This window comes from Ailuropoda melanoleuca, chromosome 19 (assembly GCF_002007445.2).
Source record: "Ailuropoda melanoleuca isolate Jingjing chromosome 19, ASM200744v2, whole genome shotgun sequence".
In the NCBI taxonomy this organism is placed as follows: Eukaryota; Metazoa; Chordata; class Mammalia; order Carnivora; family Ursidae; genus Ailuropoda; species Ailuropoda melanoleuca.
Window position 1 is genome coordinate 14,868,251 of NC_048236.1, and position 26,439 is coordinate 14,894,689.

Here is a 26,439-nt window from a genome sequence, read left to right on the forward strand (position 1 = left end):
TATTCTTGCTAGATGCTGAGAAATTAGAGGCTAGTTTCACTGCCATCTGGTGATCTTAAAACAGGGAAAGAGATTAGAAAATCTAAATGAATCTAAATAGATTACATATAACATGTGTTTGGATTTTCCTTTATAATACCAGGTATCCAAAGAAAGTTGGTGGGGAGTGCTGAGACGAGATCTGTTCAGAGTTCAGTTTTCTGTTGAGTGCCAGAATGCTAACTTTTAGGTCAATGCCTCTCAAACTCTTTACGTTTGCTCCATATTTTGGCTACTTGAATTTTTGGTTGCATACATAAAGGGTTTAAGTTGAATCCATGGAAGTTATCATTGCAGAAATCACTTGGGGCTTCAAGTGATGACAGCCCGATTCGGTCTTCCACTTGTTCTAGTGCATTCACAGTCTTTCTTTGGTTTTACTTCTTACCTGCAGTACATTGTGCCTTTCTCAAAGTCGTATGTGACCTATTCAGCTCAGGGTCCCATCTGACTGGATGTCATGGTGATCATCTTTCTTCAGTGCAGCAAATATACATTTACCCTTTGATCAAAAATTTGAAGAACGGGGCACCTGGGTGGCGCAGTTGTTAAGCGTCTGCCTTCGGCTCAGGGTGTGATCCCGGCGTTCTGGGATCAAGCCCCACATCAGGCTCCTCCACTGGGAGCCTGCTTCTTCCTCTCCCACTCCCCCTGCTTGTGTTCCCTCTCTCGCTGGCTGTCTCTTTCTGCCTAATAAATAAATAAATAAATAAATCTTTAAAAAAAAAATTTGAAGAACAGTTTCAGAAGAGTTCATGAGATACTAGACAACGTAGATGTCCTAGATGCCTAACATCCCAAGGCAATATTCCATTCTTTTTCTAGTAGTTTATGCCCCAGGACACAGCATAGTCTTTTTTTTTTTTTAATCTTTTTAAACTTTATATTGATTGTGTAGATGGACTCCCCTTTTTAAGGCTTCTAATATATATCTTCAGCCTAGCCTTCTCCCTGAGCACTAGGCCCTGATTTCCCAAATGCATACAAACACAATCATATTTGAAGCATCTCAGTCTTTGAAGTCTCCAACACTGAGCTCCTGGTCCACCAGCCTGACCCAGTCCAGCTCCTCCTGCAGTCTTTTCTGTCTCAGGAATGGCAGTTCCATTCTCTTAGTTGCACAGTTCAAAGACCTTGATGTACGAAATCTTTGGCTCCTTTTTTTTTCTCATACCTATGCTGTCAGCAAATCCTTTTGGCTAAACCTTAAAAGTATATAATTTCTGACTATCCCTACTGTCACAACACTGGGCCACACCATCACTATCTCTTATTTGGATTATTACAATAGCTTTCTAATTGCTTCTCTAGCTTCTGTCTCAGAAGATTTAATCAGTGTCAATAGAAGCAGGGGGAAGAAGGGTCACTGTTTAGGCCAATATTTTCCCTAAAAGGACTTTAAAATTCTTTCAAGCCCCTGGACAAAACTTCTATTAATACCTCATAGAGTTTCATGCCCTAGATTTGGAGAGAAGTGATTTTACCTCCCTGTGTATTGTCGACCATAATGTAAGAGCTTCTCAGTATGGCCTCTGTGAATGTCTGACTGGAACAGCCTCTTGATGGACAGTTACCCTATGTATCTTAAATATATTACTAATCTTAAAAATAATGAGAGTATTATGAAGTGCACTCACTACCGAAAGTAACTGAACATAATTTCATCTTCTTTGTAATGATTTAGAATGATCTTCAGAACTTGGGACTGCTGAAGGCTGATCATTAGGAACATCAGTTATCATCTCATAGTAAAGGAAGTGCTGCTTAGTGTAGATTTCCAGTTGTGTTAGTGTCAGAAAAAGCCGCTTTCTCTCTTCTAAAATTAGAAATAGTTTATTAAACCTCTCTGGTTATTTCTCCTTGGAAATTTGGGGCAAAAGGTGATCTACAGATATTATGGTAGTATGTTTTGTTGTAGACTTACTGGCAGTGATGGTTGACTGGTGGATTTTAAAATTACTTCAAAAAGGAAAGGTCAGTAATTGAATTTTGCAGGTATTTTATTTGACTTGAATGTTCTTTAACTTTTTATTTTATATTTATTTCCCAACCCTCCAGACCTGAGGCTCTTTCTGGTTTAGTGGCAAAGTAAAAGATACTAATGAGAATGTCTTTGGGACATAATTATGTAGATTTAAAGGAGTGATGTAGTTTTAATTATGCCCTTTAGCTAGTGTACTTGCGTATTAAACTCATTCATGTCTCAGTGTATTCCCTCTGAAACTTTGCTTTTCTCAGGCCTTAAATTACTAATCAGCTTGTGGGTGTACCTGAAGGTTATGTAAGCTAAGTTGAAGACTGCCAAAGAATGTGTTTAAACTATTAATCCAAAATATACAGAAGTTTATAGTTAGAAAAAAATGGCCCATGGGTTTATAGTGTTCTTTGCTGGATTCATAAGAAGGAAATTCCCAGCATTGTTTGTGTGTATGTGTTTCCTCCCTCTGACCCTCCCTCCTTCGCTAAACAAAAACACCCTTTGGTTGTAATATGTTGAAACATGTAGTACATTGTTTCCCTCTGGCTATTTTAGTAAACTGAGGGAACTTGAAGTAAAATAATAATAATAGATTTTTAATTTTTTTCTTTTTACCTCTGTTTTTTTGGCTTGTTTGTTTACTTTCGTTACAAGATTTTAGATGTAGCAGGCTACTAAATCTACAAAAGGTAGCGACTACCTTGAAGCTGTGAAATGATTTTATTCACCTCTGGGGAAAAAGTATGGGGCTACTTAAACCCTACTTTGTGGGTGGCTTTATTTTTTTTGTGAGAAGCTAGCATAGGGAAATCCTTGGTAAATTTTAAGGAGTAAGGCTCAGAAAATCTTTTGAGGCCAGCTTTCCTCCCAAAGAAACAATAAAAATATGGAATTTAGAACAGGAGCAAATGACCTTTCTTTGAAGGGGGAGATAGTAAAAAAAAAAAAAAAAAAAAAAAGTTTTAACTCAGTGGACCGTGTGGTTTCTATTGCACTTGCTCAGCTGCTGTAGCGTGAACGCAAGCGTAGGTACTGTCTAACCCAACGGACGAGACCGTGGTGGTATTGACAAAAACAGGCAGCTTTCTGAATTTGTCATGTGGGCTGGACGTAGTTTACAGACTCGTAATTTAGAACTCGTAATTTTTTTCCTTTATTTTCCATACTGACATTCATCAAACGCCAGATGGGTGTTTTAGCTGCTTTTATATACTTTTGATTGGTGATCTTCACAGTGGCTTATGAGACAGATGGAGAATATACTTCTTAAAATGTTTACATTATGAAAAATTTCAAACTTATGCAAAAACAAGTCCCCACATATCTATCATCACCAAACTTAATCTCCTCTTTTCTTTCTTTTCCTTTTTTGTTTGTTTGTTTTTCAGTCTGTATCTCCTTGAAGCGGTTAGCCAGTTGTTCCGTAGAATGTGTCACATTCTAGATTTGTTTGTTCCCTGTGGTGTCATTTGTTACCATATTTCCCATTTTTCCTGTGAGTGAAGTTTGCCGTAAAGACTTAAGTAAATTTAGGTTCAACCTTTTTGGCAAGAGTTCTTCATAAGAGGTACTTGGTTTTTCGTGTTGTGTCACATCAGGAGGCTTATCAGTAGCCTGAACCTCCATTGTGAAGTTCCCCTTCAACTTTTCTTCATCTAATGTTTTTATCCACTGAATCATCTTTCCCAAATCAATTATCTTATTTTCATTTCTACACTTACTGGCTAGGATTCTGAAAGAATGTTCCCTAATCATCTTGGGTATTTGGTTACCCTGAAATACAGTTCATAAAGAAGGCAATATTTTTGAATCTCATATTATAGGTGGGGATTGATTCTCAAAAGGTTAAATGAATTGCTTGAAGTCATAAACTTAATATCTTACATAGCTCAGAATCAAAACTGAAGTTTTTGATGCCAGTTCTGGTTATCTCAGATGCAACACCAGTGGAAGCCAGTAGATTGGCATCACAAGTTCTTGGTTCAGAAGTTAAAGGATGAGAAGTAGGGCGATTTAGGATAATTCCCATTTCCTTTCTGTCTCTTTCCACCCCCTCCTCTGAATAAAGAGAGTAGGTAGTTTTATCTGATAAACTACAGAGATAGTTTTCTAGAGCAATTGAATGCTTACGAATCAAGTTGCTTGGATTCATATTCCTGTTCTCACCACTTAGCAGCTATAACCTGACTTCTGGCAAATTATTTAAGCTTTCCATGCTCTAGTTTCCTTGTCTGTAAAATGAGGATCCTAACAGTATCTGTCTTAAAGGCTTGTTCTAAGAATTAAATGAAGTGTTGATACAGGTAAAGGACTTAGAACAGTGCCTTGCATGTAATAAGCACTCAATATCATTTAGCTTTTCAGAAATAGAACTTTCCCATAGCTGCACTTTTAATTCCACTAGCCGTCCAAAGCAAACATTCAACAGGAAAACAGTATGATGTTGTTCTCTTGATGCTAAAAGTGATGGTAATTCAGCATTTGATGGTCTTAACATGAAAACCTCAGGAATAGTGTGAATCTGAAGAATGAAAGCTGTGGGTGCTGCATTTCTGTAACAGTTGGAGCTGCAGAAAAACCTTGTTTTAAATTCTTAGTTACATAGATAGGATTAGTTACTTAGTGAATTGGTAGATAGTGGTTGAAAAGATGCGTGTAATCTGAACTGCATTTTAGATTTTTTATGTTTGAGTTTCTTAATGTGAAGAATATTTCTTTTCTGGAATCTTACAGCTTTTCTCTGAGCACAGTAGGAAAAGCCATCAAATGTATTGTCATATTTTCAACAGGACATAAAATACTTGATTGTGTAGTATGTGGGAAAAGCAAAACGCACTCTGCCTTTTTTCCCCTTTTCCATTTCCTACTTGCTAGCGTGATAGATGGTATCACCATATTTAAGTTGTGTTTATAATAATTTCTTTGTCATATTTGCAGGACTTTTCAAGACCAATTTTAGAGGATCTTTTCAGCAGAGTATTTTCATCATTTTTTTTAAAGCAGTGGAAATCATAATTGTAATTTTCCAGATGTGAAATCTGCTTATAACTTTATCATTTTGCATTGTTTTCTTATGATTGGCATTTTAAGACTGCGTGCAAGTATGTATACGCACTTGGTTTGATCATAGACGATTCCTATTTGTGCATAGGCGTTTCTTCTCCAGTTTGTTTTACAATGTTAGAAAATGTTTTCCACTATTGCCTGAATTGTCAAGTATCTTTTGAGCCATATTCAAAAGGACAGTTTGCTATAGGTATGTGTTATACCTCTCATTTAGGATTTTTTCTGAGTGTTTGAAAATGCTTTTTATTTGGCCATGTGAATCAGAATGAATCAGAATGGGTACAGTTAGTCCCATTTTCAGATATAGACATACACAGGCACATGTGTCCATGACCAATAATGTGATTCGTTATGTAACCCGAACGCAGTAAGTAACTTGGTTTTATTACTGTAAGGAGTTAACTTTTTATCAGTCTTCTCCCCCATTATTTACATGAGACCGCATCACCTCGCCAGAGGTAGGAAGTGATACCATGTGCAGAACTACAGGTTTGCAGGCCTGTATTAATATTTTATGAAAGAAAACACTGTTTATTCTCTGAGTGAGCTTTCCAGTATTATTTGTTTACTACATGCTCCAGAATCTGTATTTGCAAGTGAAATGCTATCGTAGAAAGTGCTGATTAAATAGAATAAAATAAGCAGTAATCGTGGCTTTTTAATTTAAAGTTTCGATTTTCAAATAAAAATGTGTGTAACTTTCTATTCTTACAAAACCATTAAGGGAATAATAAAAAGGGTGAACAGCTGTGTGATTAAATGTGAAGATCAGGGAGCTCTGCAGGTCTTCAAGGGGGTCCCCTGTCCAGGAGCTTTGATACAGTTACATATCTTTTCAATTTCTGGCAAGGCTCCAGTGTTGAAAAGAACACTGGATCTGAAGGCCGGCAGTCATAGACAGGACTCTTGCCTCTGTCTTGGGAGCTCCAAAAAACAAATTACCATTTTGGGGCTTCCGTTTTTCTTCCCCAAATGGGAAGGAAATCATACCTGCTTTTTTTGTGTGAGGATCAGAGGTTAAATAAGTTTCTTGGGAGTGAGAATTCTTTCCAAAGTACAGATTATTAGTGCATCAGAGTTAGGATAAGCCCTATTGGTTATGAGAGAGAGCACAATGATGATTGTTTGGGTCTATTAAGGTTTGACTAGATTCGTTTTATGATGTTGGTCAAGGGGATCTTGGTAGCGGAAGGTCATTTGTACCTTCCCAAGGTATTTCTGTGCCCTCATCTGTATGTGGGAATAATAATCACTATTTTGCCTTGGTTCTTATAAGTAGCAGCAATGTCTGTCAAGTGCCCAGCGCACTGCCAGGCACATGTAGGTGCTCTGCCTACATGGTAGCCGTTATTGTCACTTGCTTTAAAGAATCACCGATAGTTAACAAAAACTCATTTCATGCATATTAACATGTAAGAAAGTAGTGGCACTTTCGGTAGGAGGAGGAAGTTGTGAATGTTAACACCTTGTGACATTCATGGAGAGAGTCGGTTTCTAATAATTTTCTTTTTTAAGGTAATAGGATTAATTAAAATCAGTGTTGCAAAATTAAGTAAAAAATACTGATTTTCTTGAAACCGAAACATTGACAATTTAAGTAAGTTTCTAAGCTTAGATTTAATTTATACTTAAGATCTTTCCTTTCTCTCTGAATGCTCTCATCTGTTTTTCATTACTCAGACCTTTTTAAAAAAATAGAAGTTGAATATAAAGTTGAAGAAGTAAAAGTATAATTAAATGAGAGAAATTTATATATTGAAGTTCAAATCCTGCCTATGAACTCTAAGGTGAATTCATATACCTCCAGCTTTCACTTCAGTTCTCAAGCTTTGGTTAACTCCCTTAGTTATTCTTGCCCATTATTTCCTGTGGATGTGGGAATGAGTGTGTGTGCATGAGAAACCATCTTTTAGTTGTTAACTCACCATGGCAGCTGCTGAGCCACGGTGACATCTTTAAGAGAGGTAAGAGAAACACTTGTCTGGGAAAATGTTAGGAATCAAAGTTAAGTGATGTGAAAGAGCTGTGTATAAGACTTTTTTAAAAAATTCTGTTTTATATGGGTTTAGATAGTACAAGCCAGATGCCTTTGTTTCAACTTTCTGGTTTGATCCTTGGTACTGTATAGTGGAAAATTATTTCTTACCATTTCTTTTGTGATCATCTAACAGATGTCTTTAATTTCCTTATAGAATTCATGAATTTGATCATGTTTTCCTGCTCACTATCAGTAATCTCAACCATCACAATCCTCTATGTTTTGAGGCTTTTTCTTGGTTATAAATAGCATTGTTATTCTAACGTTAAGATAATTTTTCAAATTGTTAAGTACTTGGGTACTTAACAATGAAAGAGTTGATTCCTTTCTAGGAATTACAGTGAAAAGGTTTTAAATGGCTTTTCAGCATGTCCTAGATGAACTGTAAAGCTTCTTGCCAGCCTTTTGCTATAAAACCTGTAGTTCATTTAGGGGAAAAATAAACCATGCACTCAACATATTTTCTGGAATTAATTGCATGATTGGAATTAAAGCATTGAGATTTTTTGTTTGAAAAATGAAAAGCATTAAAAATTTTGTTTGAGGGGTACCTGGGTGGCACAGCGGTTAAGCGTCTGCCTTCGGCTCAGGGCGTGATCCCGGCGTTCTGGGATGGAGCCGCACATCAGGCTCCTCCGCTATGAGCCTGCTTCTTCCTCTCCCGCTCCCCCTGCTTGTGTTCCCTCTCTCGCTGGCTGTCTATCTCTATCAAATAAATAAATAAAATCTTAAAAAAAAATTTTTTTTGTTTGAAAACTCTTGTCCTATGTGATAATTAGGAGTTAGGGTGTACTACTATGATTGTAGGTTCATATTCCGCAGTTCACAGTAGCCACTTCTGTTCTCAGTGTCCAATTTCATGACAGTTTTTGAAGACTGTTGTAAAAAATGTTGTGGGTGCTTTCATTAGCAAAAGTGATTCAACTTTTTACTCACATAAAGTAGATCTAATCTTATAACTAAGCAGATGACTTCCTATATAGTTATTTGTGTTATATACAATGTACGTTTCAAATTGAACAGTATGTTGTAGAAAAAAAATAAGTGACTGTGAGGTCTACTTTTCAGTGTGGGAAAAGAGGAGGGATAACCATACTTTAAAAATATTGCTGTGTACCGGTCAAACTTTATATTTCAGATTTATAACTCCTTAATTTGATTTTAAAAAGCCCATTTTCACAGGAGGTACTTTATTTTTTTTTAATTTTTTTTATTATATTATGTTAGTCACCATACAGTACATCCCTGGTTTCTGACGTAAAGTTCGATGATTCATTAGTTGCGTATAACACCCAGTGCACCATGCAATACGTGCCCTCCTTACTACCCATCACCAGTCTATCCCATTCCCCCACCTCCTCCCCTCTGAAGCCCTCAGTTTGTTTCTCAGAGTCCATAGTCTCTCATGCTTCATTCCCCCTTATGATTGCCCCCCTTTCTTTATCCCTTTCTTCCCCTACCAATCATCCTAGTTCTTATGTTCCATAGATGAGAGAAATCATATGATAATTGTCTTTCTCTGCTTGACTTATTTCACTTAACATTATCTCCACAGGAGGTACTTTAGAATTACGCGGACTTGAACTCAGATCTCAGTTGCACCACTGACTAGATGTACAGCCTTCAATGAGGCAGTGACTTTGTTTCTCTGAGCCACCATTCCCTTCTCTGTAAAATGGCACCGAAGCCATTTTCATAGTGTCATTAGGACTTAAGTAAAGTAAAAAATATAAAGCTATAATAACGTATGTAAAATAGTACTTAGAATGAAAGATAACTGTTATTGAGGTTAGAAAATAACTTTTCTTTGCCAGAAAGTAAACCGCAAATTTTGGGATATAAATTCAAGATATTGTTTGAATTTTGGAATCACTGTTTCCTGAGCCGTGAGAAGTTGTAGTTCATATCAGTCATTAGGTTTTAGCAAGAGATTTCAGGAAAGTGTATAAGTTCTTTATCTTCAGGTTATAAAGCTGAGGAGCATTTTTTTAATTGAAGTTAACATCAAACTGGCATTGTTCCTGTATTTTTTTTGCCCCCAAGGTATTCACAGTGGCAGTTTACATATAGAATTTTATTGGAAAAGAAAATCTGTTTGATTTACATAATGATAAAATAATAGAGTGCTGGTGTCCCTCTAGTTGTCTTGTATTAAGGTATTAAAAACCCAGTCAAAAATACAGGAAAAGCATTTTCTCTCTCTCTCTCTTTTTTTTACACCTTTCAATCATTCCTCTTTAGAAAACTTGTCATTTCTGTGAAAAGATTTTGCATAAACTTAGTTACTATGTTATTACTCTGACTTTTAAGATGACAAAACCAGAAATGACATATCTTCTTTAAATTATTATTAAGGCAAAATATTCCTACATATAAATAAGGCCATGAATAAAAATTATGGGTTATTTTTCCTCTGTGAGCTCCCTACCCTAACTATTATTACACAGAACAAATAGCAATGAATGCATTCTCAAATAAGAAACACAATGAAAAATCAGGCTTCCCCAAACATTGTTTTGGGAGAGTCCAGCAAATTCGTCATTATTAGTTGGGTTCATAGTTTCTAAAGCCTTTAAATTTATAATCCCATCTCCTTAGGAGATGAACAGAAATGGCAATGCGCATGAATGAACTCTTTGAGTCACCAGAATGGAACCATCTTGATTTATGTATAATCCCTAAAAGGAACCTGCAGCCACCCCCCGCCCCTGCCCCGGCCTCTGTGTCAATCCTGGATGTGTTAAATTCTTAACGTCTTCATTTGTATTTATTGAAATGTTTCTTTATATTGATCTTATCATCTGTGAATATTCTGCATCTCTAACTAGAATCTTTAAAACCTAGATTTTCTTTAAATCATGCATTTTATTTTTTGCCTTCTTTCTCCAGTGTCCAGTATAGTACTCCAAAGTCTATTTCTTTAAGGAGAAAAAGTTTAATTAGTGAACAAGATGCTGTCAGTGTAGTATAGCAAAAAGAGAAGAAAGGCAGATTAAAGCTCCTTTTTATTTTGCTTTGTTCAATCCCCAGTTGAATGGAATAGGTTGAGCAGCAGCCAAAACCATGGAATTTGAGATTACTTGTTTCAATATTGAATGAAGGCTCAGCTGAGAGTGATGGGTTTTAGTGCCTGTTTTTCACTTAGTGGAATTAAGGTGACTTTCCTTTTGCACATTGTGTCACCTCAATTTAGGAGCTAAACAGCTTGTGCTTGTTGGTCGGGTAGCTTAATTTTGCAGGTTTATGGGACATGATGTTTTCATAACAGAAGGGAACAGTAGATAATAATCCTTTGAACCTTTAAGGAATTGAGATTTAACAGTTCATTATACATTTATATGCAATTTTATGTGTGTATCTACAGAATTTAATTCATAATTTTTGAAGATCCTCACTGTCAGGGATAGTGGGCATAAGGCAGAGAGGTTTAAGGAAATAGGAAGAAGTCCCTGCTATGACAATTCACTGTCTGGATTGGATTTAATACAGCTGAGGAAGAGAAATCTAAACCACGTGGTGGGGGACTTTGATTCATTGCCTGACACACGTCAGAGCAGCACATTTTGTGAACTTTGAATTGTTTAGTGTTCTTGAATAAAGCACGTTCTTTAGCGTTTATATAAACCATCTAATGTACCTCTTTGGTGAAAGGGTTCTCATTATCTGGTTCTACTTCAGTTTCAAAAATGAAATTGTGCTTTTCTTTCTTTAAAAACAAATTAGGTATATCAACTTGATTTGGGGATTATTAGTATTCAACAAATTACTCTTTAAAGCCGCACATCAAAATATTATTATTCCTTTAATTTTATGTGTGTTACATTTCTCATTACTGTTCTGCTCATTTGTATGCTGTATAGGACACCAGAGGCAGCTTTTGAATTTTAAAGAAAATTAATCTACATATTAAGTGGCTAGTAGACTTGTGATCCTAGAATTTGTCATATCAGAGCACCACGCTTGGATTTTCACAGCTATCCCAGTTTTATTTTTTATTATTACCTTGTCACTTAAGTCATTAAGTTTGAATTAGTGTATACTAAGACTTATTTCAGAAACAGCTTTTCTTTGTAAAATAGAAAGGACAATGATAATTTCTAATAAATGCATAATTTATGACATGATAAACTGAAAAAGAGCTACTCAAGGAATTTTTTGTAGCAGCATGGTAAGTTTTGAAGCATTATTCATATGTCTTAAAAATTGGGCGTGTGTGTGTGTTTCAGGAGGGGAGGTGTTTCACATGATAATTTATCTAGATAACTTTCCAGGTAAATTTTAAACAATTGGATTTTTCTTCAAAAGTTTTTAAATGTGACATAACATAGAAAAAAGTTAAATCGGGGGGGGGGTGTGGGGGAGTCCCTTAATGTAGTTGAATACCGAGGGAGCATACCTACACATACACATGTATATTTCCGTATAGTTGCTGATAGAGACAGGTTGTTATCACTTGAGCAGAAAAGTGAACTTGGGGGCGTTGAGTTTATTTTGCCACCCTTCTGCTGTGGCATTGAAGAAATAATCCTCCTGTCCCGCTGTTGTTTTAGCTATAAAATGGTGATTGTAGTACTGAAAAGGATATTGCAAATGTATTCAGTCAGCTGCTTATGTAATTTACAAGTGGCTACCTTTAATTTTCCAGTAATTGCTTATAGGAAATATTAGGGGAAGGTAATTACTGGCATCATCACCACCACCAATAAACGTTTATTCAGTGCCTGTAATGCACTAGGCAGGAGGCCGGAGCCCAAGACCCTAGATGACTCAAAAGGAGCAAGGACCAACCTTGGTTTCCTGCAGTTACTATAGTCTTTTTCGAAAAGACAGTGAATTTTCTAGCTCATGCCTAGAGAAGAGACTGTGAAATGAAAAATTATAGTGTATCATTCATTCTACGAGTATTAGATGGAACCTTACAAAATTACCATTTATGTAGAAATATGTATTGTCATGGCAATTGCATTTGGTCTCATTTCATATTTACAGAGCCACTGGCATGTGTCAGGCATTGTTGTAGGAGCGAAAGGCATAGAAGTTAACAAAATAGACATAATCCCTGTCCTCGTGGGGTTTGCCTTCTCATGTGTTCTCCAGCCAGACCTCTCTCAATGTAGTACATCCACTGCCTACTCTGCATCTCCACTCGGATGCCAAATAGGCATCCAGATGTATTCAAAACCAAGTTACTGGTGAATAAACAGTGCACCTAGATTTTACTTGCTTTGTAGATAGAAATCACAGCCAGTAGGATCATGAATATATGATTTAGCCCAAGATCTCTTTTTCTGTCTCTGTCTATCAAGATAATAGAGCCAATAAATAAGGCAGTAATTTCTGTAGCACCAAATGGTGATTTTTATCTATTGAGTTTTAAAATGTACTCAGACATGAAAATGGAGCCTGGTAGACTGCTAAACACAGCTATGATGTATTTGCTCTTTCTAATACATTGCAACAAGCTATTCTGTATCCTTCACTACACATGGTAAATAGCTGAGACGTGTTACGACTCAGTGAATGTGCTCTGGATAGGGAATCTACAGAGCTAGATTGGAGTTTCAGATTTGCTTTTGAAGAAATATCCATCAGGAAATATAAGTTAACTTTTTACATACTTCAGTGTTGTGAAAATAAATGAGATAATAGTTACCAAGTGGTTTGAAAATTCACTCTTGAGGGATGAGAGTTGCTATAAAAATATAGATAATAATGGTTTTCATATTCATAGTTTAATCTGTGTGGCTTTTGTTTTTGTTTTTCTTGATTAAGATACTAGAAAATTTTGTTTTGAACAAACACCAAAAAACTTTGTTTCGAAATGTATCAAGCTATGGGATTTAGTCTTTGCTCAATGGGCAGATTGAGCCTCAGCAGGGGAGCCAACTGTTCTTTTGTCCGTGTTCTTTGTAATATAGCATTGATATATTAATTTTTAAGTTAAATTCTCATGAATGACTATATAAGAGATTCATTAGGCTATTTAAAGCATCTTTTAGTATTTAAAAATATATGCTGTAAATATTTTTCAAGTTGATGAAATTGGAAAAAAAAAAAAAGCATTTTCCTGGTTTGTCTTGTCATCCTTTTTTGTTAGCATGTCCCTGATGTATAGTTCATTCCAAAGACTAGCATGGCAAAATAAATTCCGTTTCTTAATGAGATATTACATCAAAGTTGAAAAGCAAATAGATAACCTGAAGCTATACAATAAGTTTACATAGCCTTCCCTTGGTAGAGCCATCTTCCTGCATGGCCAAAAACACAGTCCATCAATAATTCAGTTTAGTTATAAGAAAGCAGGCACTTTGCTTTGAGACTTTAATTCCGATTCTTTATCATAATTCACAAGGAGAAGTAACCTATCCTTAGTGTAGTGACTGTGAGTAACATATCAGCATAAGGGGAAAGGGGAAAATATTTCTCCTCTGTCATGAATATTTTATTATTTCTCAGATAGTTCCCTGGAGTTTGATATGCTTCTCATTTGTATTAAATAATATTTGTATGTTGGTTATGTGTAGGTAAGTGGTATAATGTTGTAAGGGAAAAAACTAAGATAAATTCACCTAAATTTTCTGTACTAGATAACTTTGCAAATTCTTTTTTTTTTTTTAAGATTTTATTTTTAAATACTCTCTACTCCCAGCCTGGGGGTTTGAACCTACAACCCTGACATCGAGAGACACATGCTCTATCGACTGAGCCAACCAAGAGCCCCTGTACTAGAAATCTTTGAATTATATGGGGAAAAAACTATGCCTATTGACATTGAATGGCCCTTGTAACAAATCAATCCTTCTTATACTTCATATTGGGAAGCATAACAGTGTGCTGTTATTTGTAGAGTTTGGCATGACTTGCTAGATGTTTCAGTAAATTAAAATGGCTTTACTTAAATAGATAGTAATTTGCCTTTTATTATTATGATAGAAAAACTTTGCAGAATACCTCATATTTTAAGCAAGTTGAAAATTACCATCAAGTTCTGAAAATAGCTTTTGCTATTTTTACGTGTGTTTATCATAACATGGTAGAGAAAACATGGACTTTGAGCAAGTCATCAGAAGGTTGCCGCTGACACCCTTCACTGTGTACATTTGAACATTTCACTTAATCATTTCAAGTCTTAATTTTCCAGGTTGTAAAATAGGGATAAACATACTAATTTTGCAGGGTCATTAGGACAGTCAAATGAGGTCATCTGTGTAATGCCTAGTCCATTGCCTGGTGTATAAATATTTTATTTTGAAAAAATTTTAGACTTACAGAAAATTGCAAAAATCGTACCCAGAGTTTCATATGCACTTCACCTGGCTTCGCGTTAATATTCATGTCTTAACAAACTATTGTACAGTTATCAAAATTAATAAATTAACATTGGTACAGTATTAACTAGAGCCTTTAACCAGATTTCACCAGTTTTCTCACGCATGTCCTTTTGCTGTTCCAAGATTCAATCCAAGGTTGTACTTTGCGTTTCGTTGTCATATCTCCTAAAATGATACCATAGGAGATATCTGGGGCATATAATATCAACATAACTTATTACTGGTGACATTAGCCTTGATCACTTGGTTAAGGTGGTATCTGCTGGCTTTCTCAACTATAGAGTTAACTATTTTCTCCTTAAAATGTCTTGGGGGAGATCCTGTTTCCCCACTAATTTTAGCATCCCTCAGTGGATCTTGCCTGCAACTATTATTAGTATGGTGTTCTAATGGTTATTTTCTCGTTCCCTATCCTTCTGCATTTATAAAATTGCAATTCTTCTGTAAGGAAAAGCTGTCCCTTCTCCCCCATTTATTTTTTCAGTTACTTATATCAGTATATACTCATGAACATCTTGTGAATTATACATTTCATTCTGTAAGTTATAATTCCACCCTATTATTGTTTATTTTCTTGTTCAAATTGTTCCAGGTTTGGCCATCAGGAGCTCTTTCAGGCCCCATCCTCTTTTTAGTAACTCTTCTCTGGTACACAGAATGCTCCAGGCTTATGTTGTCATTTCCCTGCCCATCTTAGAATCATCCAGCTCTCCAAAAAGCCTTGTAAATCCCTTAAAAAATAAATTTGCCTCCCATCACCCAACATACATTTTTCTAATTCTTGATCTATTTTGTGTATTTCCCTTTGATCTTCTTCAGATGCAGCCTTAGAGAATTTAGTCTCACCACTTGGGAACTGTTGGTTCCTAACCTTTAGAAGAGAGACAAAACACTTGCCTACAACAGGAGGCAAGAGATCGTCTCTTTGTCCCTGAAATTGTAGAGGAATAGTCTAGCTTGTCACTGTACATTAAAACTTTGTCTCGTGCCATTTGTCATTTCATGGCATAATATATTTTTCTATCAGTTATTGCTAGCTTTTTAAATCTAATGTAATTTTTTTCTTTTGGTCATCTGTTATGTAGCCAAACTTAGATGACTAGAAGATGACATGTAATCTAATAAGTGACATAGCTCACTGTATTGTTGTGAATTTGAGAAGATCATTTAATCTTTTTACCAGTTCATTTTTAGAGTTATTTTGGGGCGGATTTTGTAATTATGATGGAAGTAAAAGCGTGCTGAAGTTCTTGTCTGTTTTGTAGAGTCTGATTCATTTTTGACATAGATAGAAAAATGTGTATTTTAATATGCTATGAGTAACCACTAGAGGGTGGTCATGGGTAACCAATTACCCATTTGCTGTTTATTTAAAACATTCTGACACTGAAAGATTGACAATAAAGATGGGGAGGGGAATAACAGCAAGGGGAATCAAAAAATTGAGTGACAGTATTAAACAAAATGCAGTACAAGGAGAAAAGGATTAAACAGGACAAATACATGTTCATAAAAGGCATACACCACCAAGAATATGTGACAGTTTTGATTTTATCCAGAAACATATTGAAATATATCAATATATATCAATATTTAAATGTCTATATAAAATATATATATTTCTAAAGATTTGTAGGATTTGGGAACTATGTTTTAGCAGTTGTCTTGGTAGCTCTTCAAAACCATAAACTTGTTACATATAACATATACACTAGGCTATAAATGGTATTTTAAAATGTCTTTTTAATAATCATGCTAGATCTTTAAAAGTCTATCATAGTAGAAATTTAGTTCTAGAAAATACTTGCTTTGGATTAAAGTTGCCAGATAAGGAAATCTAGAAAAGCAAACTATTTTAAAAAATTGACAAAATGTCTGAGAAAATGAGTAAATAGGATGAAACTAATCTGGCAGAAGTTAAACAAATTTACATTTAATTTTTACTTCAGAATGTTTGTAAAAATCAATTCCTGTATCTGTGAAGAAGAGGGAGCCTTTCCCTTGGAGATTAGAAGCTTTCATCAGCTAACTTTTGTGTAGTCTTTGTAGACTCGGATGATGTTTTCAGTTTGCTTTTCTTGTTTTGAGCGAGTGAAAAGACCAATTTATTCAAGCTGAGCCAACTCATCTTGGACTAGAGCTTTCTACATCAGTCAGCCTGCTCCTGTGGTTTTCTGGTGATAATTTATGTTGGCTCTTCCCCTACCAGTGAGATAGAGACTAAATTGATCACCTCTTAAGGGTTACTAAATTTAGTTTTTTAAGCTGTAAGAATGTGATTCAGTAAATGCTTTTACTTTAGTGAATGAAGGATTGTCTTTGGTTTCTGTCTTCACATTTTGGAAAATTATGTTTGGAATTTTAATACATTTTCATTCACTGTTATGTTAGTGGCTTTTGTATCAGTGAATAAAGTAGACTTTTCTAAAGAAGCTTTCCGGGTGAGATGCTGAAAATTCCATCAGTAATCTGTTCTTTCCTTAAGATCAGCACACTTGGCTGAACAGATAGCCAGTTAAAATGGAAGATTACATTTTAACTTACCAGGCAGCTGCCTCAGACCGTCTTCCAGACGGAATTGTTGAGGCCTCTATTGAAATAACATGTTAAACAGTTAATACTGTGCAGTGATAGGAATGTGCTAAATCTCTCTGTTGCTCAAAGGTAGCATTGTAATAAATACAAGATGAGCTTTCAGTCCTCTTGTGGGGATGGCCCAATGAACACAGAGTAAAAAAAAATAAATAACGGTTAAGACTAGTAAACACTTCGTGAGCAACTGCAGTTTGCTGGGCTTTGTGCTAGGCATGAGGCTTACAGAAGTGAATGAGGGATGCCTGAAATAGGCAGCGCAGGGACTAAGGTTCTTTGCCTAACTCCTCTGCAACTTAGACCCTCCATTCCTTGCTTTTCTGTACATAATAATGGCTGCACTAGATGATGTCTAAAGCCTTTTCCAGCTCTTAAATTTTGATTCTGATCAGGAAGCTAAATTTGCGAAAGCTCCAGATCATGTTAAATAAGTTGCCAGTTAAATCAGCAGTGGTGCATTCTGCATGCATCTATGTCCATTTTCATACTTTCTTTTCTCCGCTCTTTGTAGTCCAGTTCATTGTCATTTCCCCAAGTAGATTGTGGAAGGAGGAGTATCAAGTGTGCCTGGTAATTTGAAAGCATGTGGAAACACTAGTGTTTCTTCATTCCAGTAATATTTAATTTCAAATTTGCCTTTTTTTGATTCTAAAATCATGGTAAATTAGGAACCATGTAAATCAAGCGAGTGGCTCATTAGAGTTATTATTTCTTTGGAGAGTAGGTTCTTTTCTCTGATTTTTACTAGAATCAGAGCATTTTGTTTAACTCTGGCTCAGTGTGACTTTCAGCTGGCTCTGAAGCAGCTGAGCGAGAGCAGAGAAGCAGCCTACATCTGAATGTTTGCCATAGATAATGGACATTTGCCTATATTTACTTATTCATTTGCTCTTTATAATTTTGTAGTATTTTCTAGAAAGTAGAAGACTAGGGGCTCCTGGGTGGCTCAATTGTTAAGCATCTGCTTTCAACTCAGGGCGTGATCCCAGGGTCCTGGGATTGAGCCCGGCATCGGGCTCCCTGCTTTGCTGGGAGCCTGCTTCTTCCTCTCCCACTCCCCCTGCTTGTGTTCCCTCTCTCACTGGCTGTCTCTCTCTGTCCAATAAATAAATAAAATCTTAAAAAAAAAAAAGTAAGTAAGTAGAAGACTAGGCTTTTAATGCCAGCTTTTCAACTAAGTAATTGAAATAACTATTCACTGAACCTCTTGAAACCTTAGTTGGCTCATTTATAAAAGAGAGATATCTACCTAACTTCTATACCTTACAGGTAGTAAAAGGTCTAAGAAGTATCATTCTGTCACTCCTAAAGATCTGTAGAAATCTAAGCTATTATTATTGAGATATCACTAAGTATTACTTTATTTTTTATTGCTAATAGCAGTAGTGCATTTGTACAAAATTGCCCATTCGGAATTTAGAAATGATGTTCTTAATATCTGACTGAACAGATACTATTAGAATAATGTAGATCACACAGTCCCAGGTGACCCTCAGCTCTTGTTTTCTGAGTCGTTTGGGTATAGCCGTTGAAGATGAAAAAGACAAACCCACTAGCCCACACCCCACCTGCATTCCTGAACGGATAGCTTTCCATTTTCCTCTGATGATTATGGCAGGTTTTTTGATACACAGATCATCTTTGATGTATACTGGCTTTACTGAAAGTGATTTGCTTAGTCAGTTACCTTATCAGATAATATAGGATCATCCCATTTAATACCTTTCCTGTGGATTTTGGCATTTCCCTATTTTTTTAAAAAAATTTCTAACAAAGTAGTTCAATCAAAATTTTAAGATTTTAGCTTGATCCTGCCTCAGGGGAAATTTGAGGGAAAGAAAATCAGCATACCTTGGGGTCTAGAACGGAAAATGTTCTCCATAACTTTAGAGAAGGGGATTAGGGTGTGAAGATGGAATATGTGTCCCACCTTTTCCAGTGAAACTATAGAGGAAGGAGAAAATCTTGTTTCTTTATTCTTCATAAGTTCTCCAGCTGGGGCTCATAAATTAGACTGGCATAAGACAGATTTACAAGAGAAAAACAGGAGTTTATTAACATACACACTGCTCATACAGATGGGAACACCCAGAAATGAGTAACTCAAGGGGGCGGTTAAGGCTAAACAAAAGAAGGGGGTTTGGGGCTTCTTGGCATGCGAAGGGAGCAAGTTATAAGAAGTTGATTGGGAAAACTATGGTAAGCAAGGGTTCTTTAGTAAGCTTTATTATGCAGTTTTAAATCTGTGCCTTCTCCAGTGGTAAGAGTTGTTTTCTTCCTGGTAGGGAGTGGGAGACACAGTTACACATGAAAATTTCCTTTATGAAAGGAAAACTTAGTGGGCTCTTTTTAGAGCTTTTCTGGCATCTGGTTTTCAGTGGACTTAAATTGAAAATAATCCATAGACCAAGGAAGTGTATTTTGGGGTGGAATATTCTGGCATCCTTCAAAATATATATAATGTGTGTTCAGGCTTTTTCAAGTGAAGTTGCAGGAGTTTTCAGAGATACACTTGAATATAAAATGGAAGCTATTTTTAACATTTCTCTTTTCAAACATGGTAAAACAAGTTTATACAAATTTTATACAAATAACTGTAGTGCATAATTATAGTATATACTTAGCATTTTACAGTTTACAAATTGATTTTGCATAGAGTGAAGTACAGGTCTCATTATTACAATATTAAAAATGAAAAAACAGACCGAAGTAATTTATAATTGCCTGACATTATTCAGCTAGTAGGTGGCAGAGTTAGAACCAAAATCTGGGTTATCTCTCTAACACCTTGCTGCCTCATAAACTTGTGAAAAGTTCTCACCAATGAGAAATGAATTAACTCTTACAGAGCAGAAGAAGAAATATTTAGTACACCATAGGAGGTAATTTACTGAATTATAGTAGTAGCAGCAATGCCTTCCAGCTGTGGTATAGACTTGAAATTGCTTAACTGATTTTTTTTTTCTAAGGCCCTATAAAAAGTTAGAGGGAATAACTAGATTCCAAGTTTTTCTGATGAGGAAGCTGTTGTAAGGAAAAGGTCATTTATTACTGTCTAGTAAAATCTTAGTCATGAGACCCTTCAGATGTGTACCTGGGCCATATACTTGGAGGATGATTGCTAATGTTCATCTTGGGGGAGTAGAAATAAAGGAAGCTTCCAAAGGGATTTTTATAGGATCCCGGAGGTAGGGCTAATATGAAGCTTAGGTGGCCTTTTGCTTCTAGCAAAGTATTAACATTGAAGCAGTTGAGCTCCTTGAGGAAGGTCACTCTCCCGGTCCCAAGTACTTGTCAGTGGGCTGTAAGTTCTAAGAAAGTTTTTTTTTTCCCTATATTCCTTTTGCTTTTGTTCTCCACATCATTAACTATTAGCCTTTTCTTCTTCCCAGGCCCTTTAGGACCTCCTTGTCTCCTTTGAGTGTGGTTTTGGTTAGAATATATATGATGTTTCAGTGACCTTGAGAGTTAAACTGTGGTTAAAGTTAAGAGTTGAAGAGAAGTATTTGGAATCTGTAGGTGACTGATCACAAAATTAGTTTTACAGATAGTAATTGAGTATAGTAAGTAGGCATTTAAAAGCCAGGGGGCACTAGATATTAAATTCCTATAGCATGCATTCTGGTTATTAACATTGTAAGTAAAACTTTAAGGAAGTGACACAAGAAGAAATTATCAACAGGTCAGAAACTATAGAAGAGAGTGAACAAGAATTTGCTGAGCAGAGGCTAGGGGATGATTTCGTACTCTTTCTTAGTTGAAGGTCAACTTACATGTAGCTCCCAGCTGCTAAGCTGTGAAACCCTGTTGTGATTTATGGTAACTCAATTTGCTGGGGCCAGACTACTGATCTTTGGTATGCTGAATTCTGGGCATTGAATGAGTTCCTTTGTAGTTTAGCAGACACCCTGTCCCCCAGTGTCTTTTAAATATATAAATTGAAGTTCCAAATTTTTGTGGGTTTAGAAACAAGTGCATTAAAGAAGGATTGAAAATGTCCTGTTAAGGGACATCTGGCTGGCTTGGTCAGTTAAGCATCTGCCTTCAGCCCAGGTCATGATCCCAGGGTCCTGGAATCAAGCCCCACATCAGGCTCCCTGCTCAGCGGGGAGTCTGCTTCTCCCTTTCACTCTCCCTCTGTGCTCTCTCTCCCTCTCAAATAAATAAATAAAATTAAAAAAAAAAAAGAAAAGAAAATGTCCTGTTAAGAAATACCATATCCTTACACTATTCTGTGCCCTCGTATACATGGCTGTTTTGCCTCATTTAGGTCAAGAAGATTTTCCTTTTCAAATATAAATATGTTGGGGTGTCTGGGTGGCTCAGTCCATTAAGCGTCTGCCTTCAGCTCAGGTCATGATCTCAGGGTCCTGGGATCAAGCCCTGCATCAGGCTCCCTGCTCAGCGGGGAGTCTGCTTCTCCCTCTATCCCTCCCCCCGCTTGTGCTCTCTCAAATAAAGAAATAAAAAATTTAAAACAAAACAAAAAAAAACTGGTATCAAATATAAATATATCTCTGAAGGATACTTTTTAACCATTCTCACTTTATTGTACAAGCTGAGCTTGACCATAACGAATGGCAGTTTTTGTTGCTTTCTGATGTGAATAATATTTTGTCTTGGGCTTTTCTTGTTAGTAAAGATTTTCCTCCAAGGAAGACCATACATTGTTCTTCTCGACAATCAAATGTTTACATTATGGTCTCTGAAACTCATAGTTTCTCAGTAGATTTGGCTACAAATATTTTTTAAAGTATAAGATAAGGTCACTAGACCGTGGGTAGGAGTGGTACAGAAGGTAAAGTTGTGAGAGAGACTCTGAAAGAGACAGGGTAGGGTCAGGATAAAGATGTGCTTACTTTGTAATTATTCTTGAGTTCCATTGGTAACATAGTGCCCCTGAAAATAATTTTTTGCTGTCTGGCAGAAATGTAGATTGGTGTGTTGCCAGTGCCATTGCTGGGATGTCAGGACTAATTTGGATGGTTGAAAACTGCCGCTCACCCACCATAAGACCAGTGTCGATTTTCTGGCATTTCCCATCACTGGACAGAATGGGATGGAGCCCAAGAAAGTGTGTTGTTTTCTTGGTTCTCCCTTCCTCTTTGTAGTTTAGTTTGAATACGTAGAGATATTCCTTTGAGTTGTAGATGTGGACACCTAGAAAGTATTCTCTAAGAAAATGTCAGCGAGCCTTCTTGCCCAGCCATAGACCCCAACAGTTATTTCTGATTGGATTTTCTTGAGGGATTGACAGTAACTGTAATATTCTAAGTACCAGACCAGAAAAGCCCTGATAGCAACAGAATACCTAGAAAACCACACCCCACCTGTCCCCTTCCCTGGCCATGATCCTGTGCTAAACACTTACCAACCCCCATCTGTGGTCATATGCTCTGCCTGCTCTCTTGCATGTACCCCCCTGAACCTCTCTTTAGAAAACTTGAGGTATCCATCTTAGCAAGTGGAGAGGTCGGTTGTTCAGGCTTGAGCCTGCCACCTCCCTCAGCTGCCAGCACCCGAAATAAATCTCTCCGTTTCTCTTTCCAGACCCTCATCTCTTGAGTTGTTGGCCTCTCTTGCGACAAGTGTATCTGGAGTCTGTTCTGTAACAGTGTTGGCAGACCAAGCCCAGAAGCTCTGCTTTTGATTTGTCCAGCCCTCTGGAGATTCCCGGGGATGGAGCCCTTGGCTGCGGCAGTGCCCCAGGGCTTCTCCATTTATTTTCTGAGTTAGCCTGTGAATTATCATTCGGTAACAAAACTTTGCCCAATCAGTGTACCTTCTGTACAATATTTCAAGAGTTTGCTAGTCTGAAAACTAGAGAAGACGGTTTGTGTAATAAATACATGAATAGTCTGAAAGCTTAATTATAGTAAGGTCCAAATTTTAGACATACGTACATGAAGGCAGTAATAAATTGGAAAGAAGGGGCCGGTGAAATATACTAATTTTAGCTTTTCTTCCTGTAGGGAGAGTAGTTTTCTGTTACTTCTACAGAATAGCTGACCCAGAGTCTTCTGATGAACATACAGAAATCTTGTATCTAATTAAATTCACTTCATACGTGAAAGTTTTCACAGAGATTGATTATAGTTAATGTTTAGGACTAACAAAACAAACAGAAGGTATTCATAAAAGATGTTTAACTGGAACTTTGAACATTCTTGTTTTCACCAACGAAATTTACTTATTTTGGAAAGTTTTCTTTTATTTGAAATGCCATTGGTTTTCCTGGTTGTAGTTTGCTTGTGAGCAGATAGGTAGTTATGAAGCCATTAGCTGCTGATTGTTGAAAACTCCAGCAGGTCTTTTTTAAGATAGAAATTGATAAGCTGATTCTAAAACTTACATGGAAATGCAAGGACAAAGAATGCCAAAATAATATTGAAAAAGAACAAAGCAGGGTACTTATATTATCTAAATTTGAGACTTACTCTAAAAATTTCATGATTAAGACAATGTGGCATTGGCAAAAAGATAAACGTACAGATCAATGGAATGATACAGTGTCCAAAAATAGACCCACACATTTATGGTCAAATTTGGCAAGGGTACCAAAGCAATTTATTTATTATTTTTATTTTTAATTGAAGTGTAGTTGACACGCAACGTTATGTTAGTTTCCTGTATACAACATAGTGATTCAACAATTCTGTACATTATGAAATGCTCACCATGATAAATGTAGTCTGTCACCATATAATGTTATTACAGGATTATTAACTATATTCCCTGTGCTGTACTTTTTATCCCCATGACTTATTTATTTTATAACTGGAAGTTTGTACCTCATCATCTCCTTCACCTATTTCACCTATACCCTCACCTCCCTTTCCTCTGGCATCCACCAGTTTTTTCTCTATATTTATGAATCTGTTTCTGTTCAAGGCAATTTAGTAAGGAAAGTATCTTCGACAAACGGTGTTGAAGGGTACCAGAATATGCCACCCCAAAATATGCCACTTTGACATCAGGACTATTTTGAGCTAAAGGCAATTGCGAACCAGCAGATTCAAGAGCCCTTTACCTCCTTCTAACCACCTAAAAATAAAGTATAAATTTCCCCTTTTAAGGGAAATTTACATTTGTAAAGATGTGTCTGTACCAGAAGGAGAGCAACTTTAGACAACTCTTCTCACCCAGGAGACTCATCTGCATAACAATACAGCTTTCGTTTACCAGGCATTTCCTCCCCTCACCTTCTCCTAACTTGCCTCTCCCACCCAGAATCCCTTTTCCTTTTTTTAGCCTAAAATGGTATGTAAACCTCAAGTCCTATTTCTTTGTAAGACTGCCGTGAGTGCACTTATGTACATATGCAATTAAACTTTTTTTTTCTTGTGAATGTCTTTTATCAGTTGATTCACTGGCCCCAGCCCATGAACCTAGGACGATAGAGGGGAAAATGATCCTTCCTCCCCTACAGGGGATAAAAAAGAACCTGGACTCCTACTTCATACTACATACAAAAAATTAACTTGAGATGAATCAGGACCTGACTTTAAAGCTTAAACATACGGCTCCTAAAGGACAGCATAGGGGAGACTATCTTTGTAAGCTATCTTAGGACACTGAGAGCGTTACCATCAAAAAAGTTGATAAGTTAGGGTTCATGAAAATAAAAGCATTTGCTCATCTTATCAGAAGATAACATCAAGAAAATACATAGACAAGCCACAGACGGAGAAAATATTTGTAACACCTGTATCTGACAGCAGGGCTGTACCAAGAACATATCAAGAATTCCTACAAAGGAGACAATTCAGTTTTTTAAATGGGAGAAAGATTTGAACAAACACTTTACAAAATAAAGCATATCACCAGCCAAGAAAGAATGTGAAAAAGTGCTCGTGAGTATTAGTCTCAAGGAAATGCAAAGTGAGATATCACTACCTACCCATTAGAATGGCTAAAATGAACAAGATTAAGACAGCACCAAACTTTCCAGAGGGTGTGGAACTCTTTGCATTGCTAGTGGGGTATAAAATAGTATGGCCACTGTGAAAAACTGTTGGCAGTAATTCTACTCCTATATGTTTATTCGAGAGAAGTGAAAACATATGCCCACGAAAGTCATCTACAAGAATGTTCATGGCAGCTTTATTGGTAATATACAAAACCTAGAAAAGCCCAGGTGTCCATCAACAGAGGACTAGATCCACTATCTGGTATATTCATACAGTGAAACACTACTCAGCAGTAAAAGGAAGAAACTGCTGATAATGTTACCAATCAATCCAGCATAGCTCCTAACTCAGGATGTGAACAAGTAAGCGCTGGTGTACCGTCATGGCCAACTGCCCCATCTTGGGGCATAGTGAGAGGGCTGGACTAATGGAAAGCATAGTTCTAGGCTGGGTTTGCCAACCCTGTTGCTGAACAAACCTGGATAAACTCATTGCAAAAGAAGCCAATAACTCAAAAGACAACGTTTTGGAAGAGAGAAGTGGAGGAGTTATTTTGGGTGCCAGCAGCCAGGGTGGTGGCACGCTCAAGTCTTCATAACCAACCTCTTTTTTGGTATGATGGAGCATAGAGTTATACAGAGGTTCAGGGAGGTATGGGCAAGAAAGCAGGCAGAGAGCATGAGATATCATGGGTGGGAGTCGGTTTGTGTTCAGCACCTGATCACAGGCAGGGAAGGGTACATGTAGGGTGTGGTCTTCTAGGCGTTCTGTTGCTATCAGGGCTTTTCTGGCCAGGTGGTTAGAATGTTCCAGTCATTGCAAAACATCTTTGTCAAACCTCAAGGAAGTGTGATAAGAAATAAGCACAATGGGTTTTACTTAGAGCATGAAATAAGTGGTCTTATCTATTTCTAGTTCTAACTCTTAGGGTCTATAGTTAAGCAAAATGGATTGCTGACAATATGTATAATGAATAGCATGCATAAATCTCAAAAACAAAAAAATCGTGAAGGAAGTGAGATACAAAACACTATATACTGCGTGATTCCATTTATAGAAAGTTGTAGAATAGTTAAAACTGTGGTGACAAAAATCACATCAGTATTTGCTTCTAAGTATGCAGGAAGGGGAAGAACGTTGACTGAGAGGGGCATAGGGAACTCTGGGTTGATGAAAATATTCTCTCTTAATGGCGTATGGGTTGCATAGTTACAGTGATTTGTTAAAATCAATAAAACTTTAGGCTTGAGATCTGTGCATTTTACCATATGTGAGTTATACCCTCAAATTTAAAAATTTCACCCCCCAAAATAGTATAGTAGTTTCCTATCTCTTAATCTGGTTCTCTTTCTTTCCTTAAAGTACTAGACAGCTAAGTCCCACTATTCTGAGCTTTTCAATAGTTGTTAGTTCTTGTTTTCTTTCTGTCCCACCCATTTCAAAGTCCTTTTATACTCTTAGCTGGCTTTATAAACATGGAGTCAG

General features: G+C 36.7%; 1 protein-coding gene across 2 annotated transcripts in view; it reads left to right on the top strand.

Annotated features, from left to right (window-relative positions):
* The window catches only part of PRIM2 (DNA primase subunit 2), a 302,377-nt gene that overhangs the window by 225,458 nt on the left and 50,480 nt on the right, over nt 1-26,439 (top strand). The window lies entirely within an intron of this gene.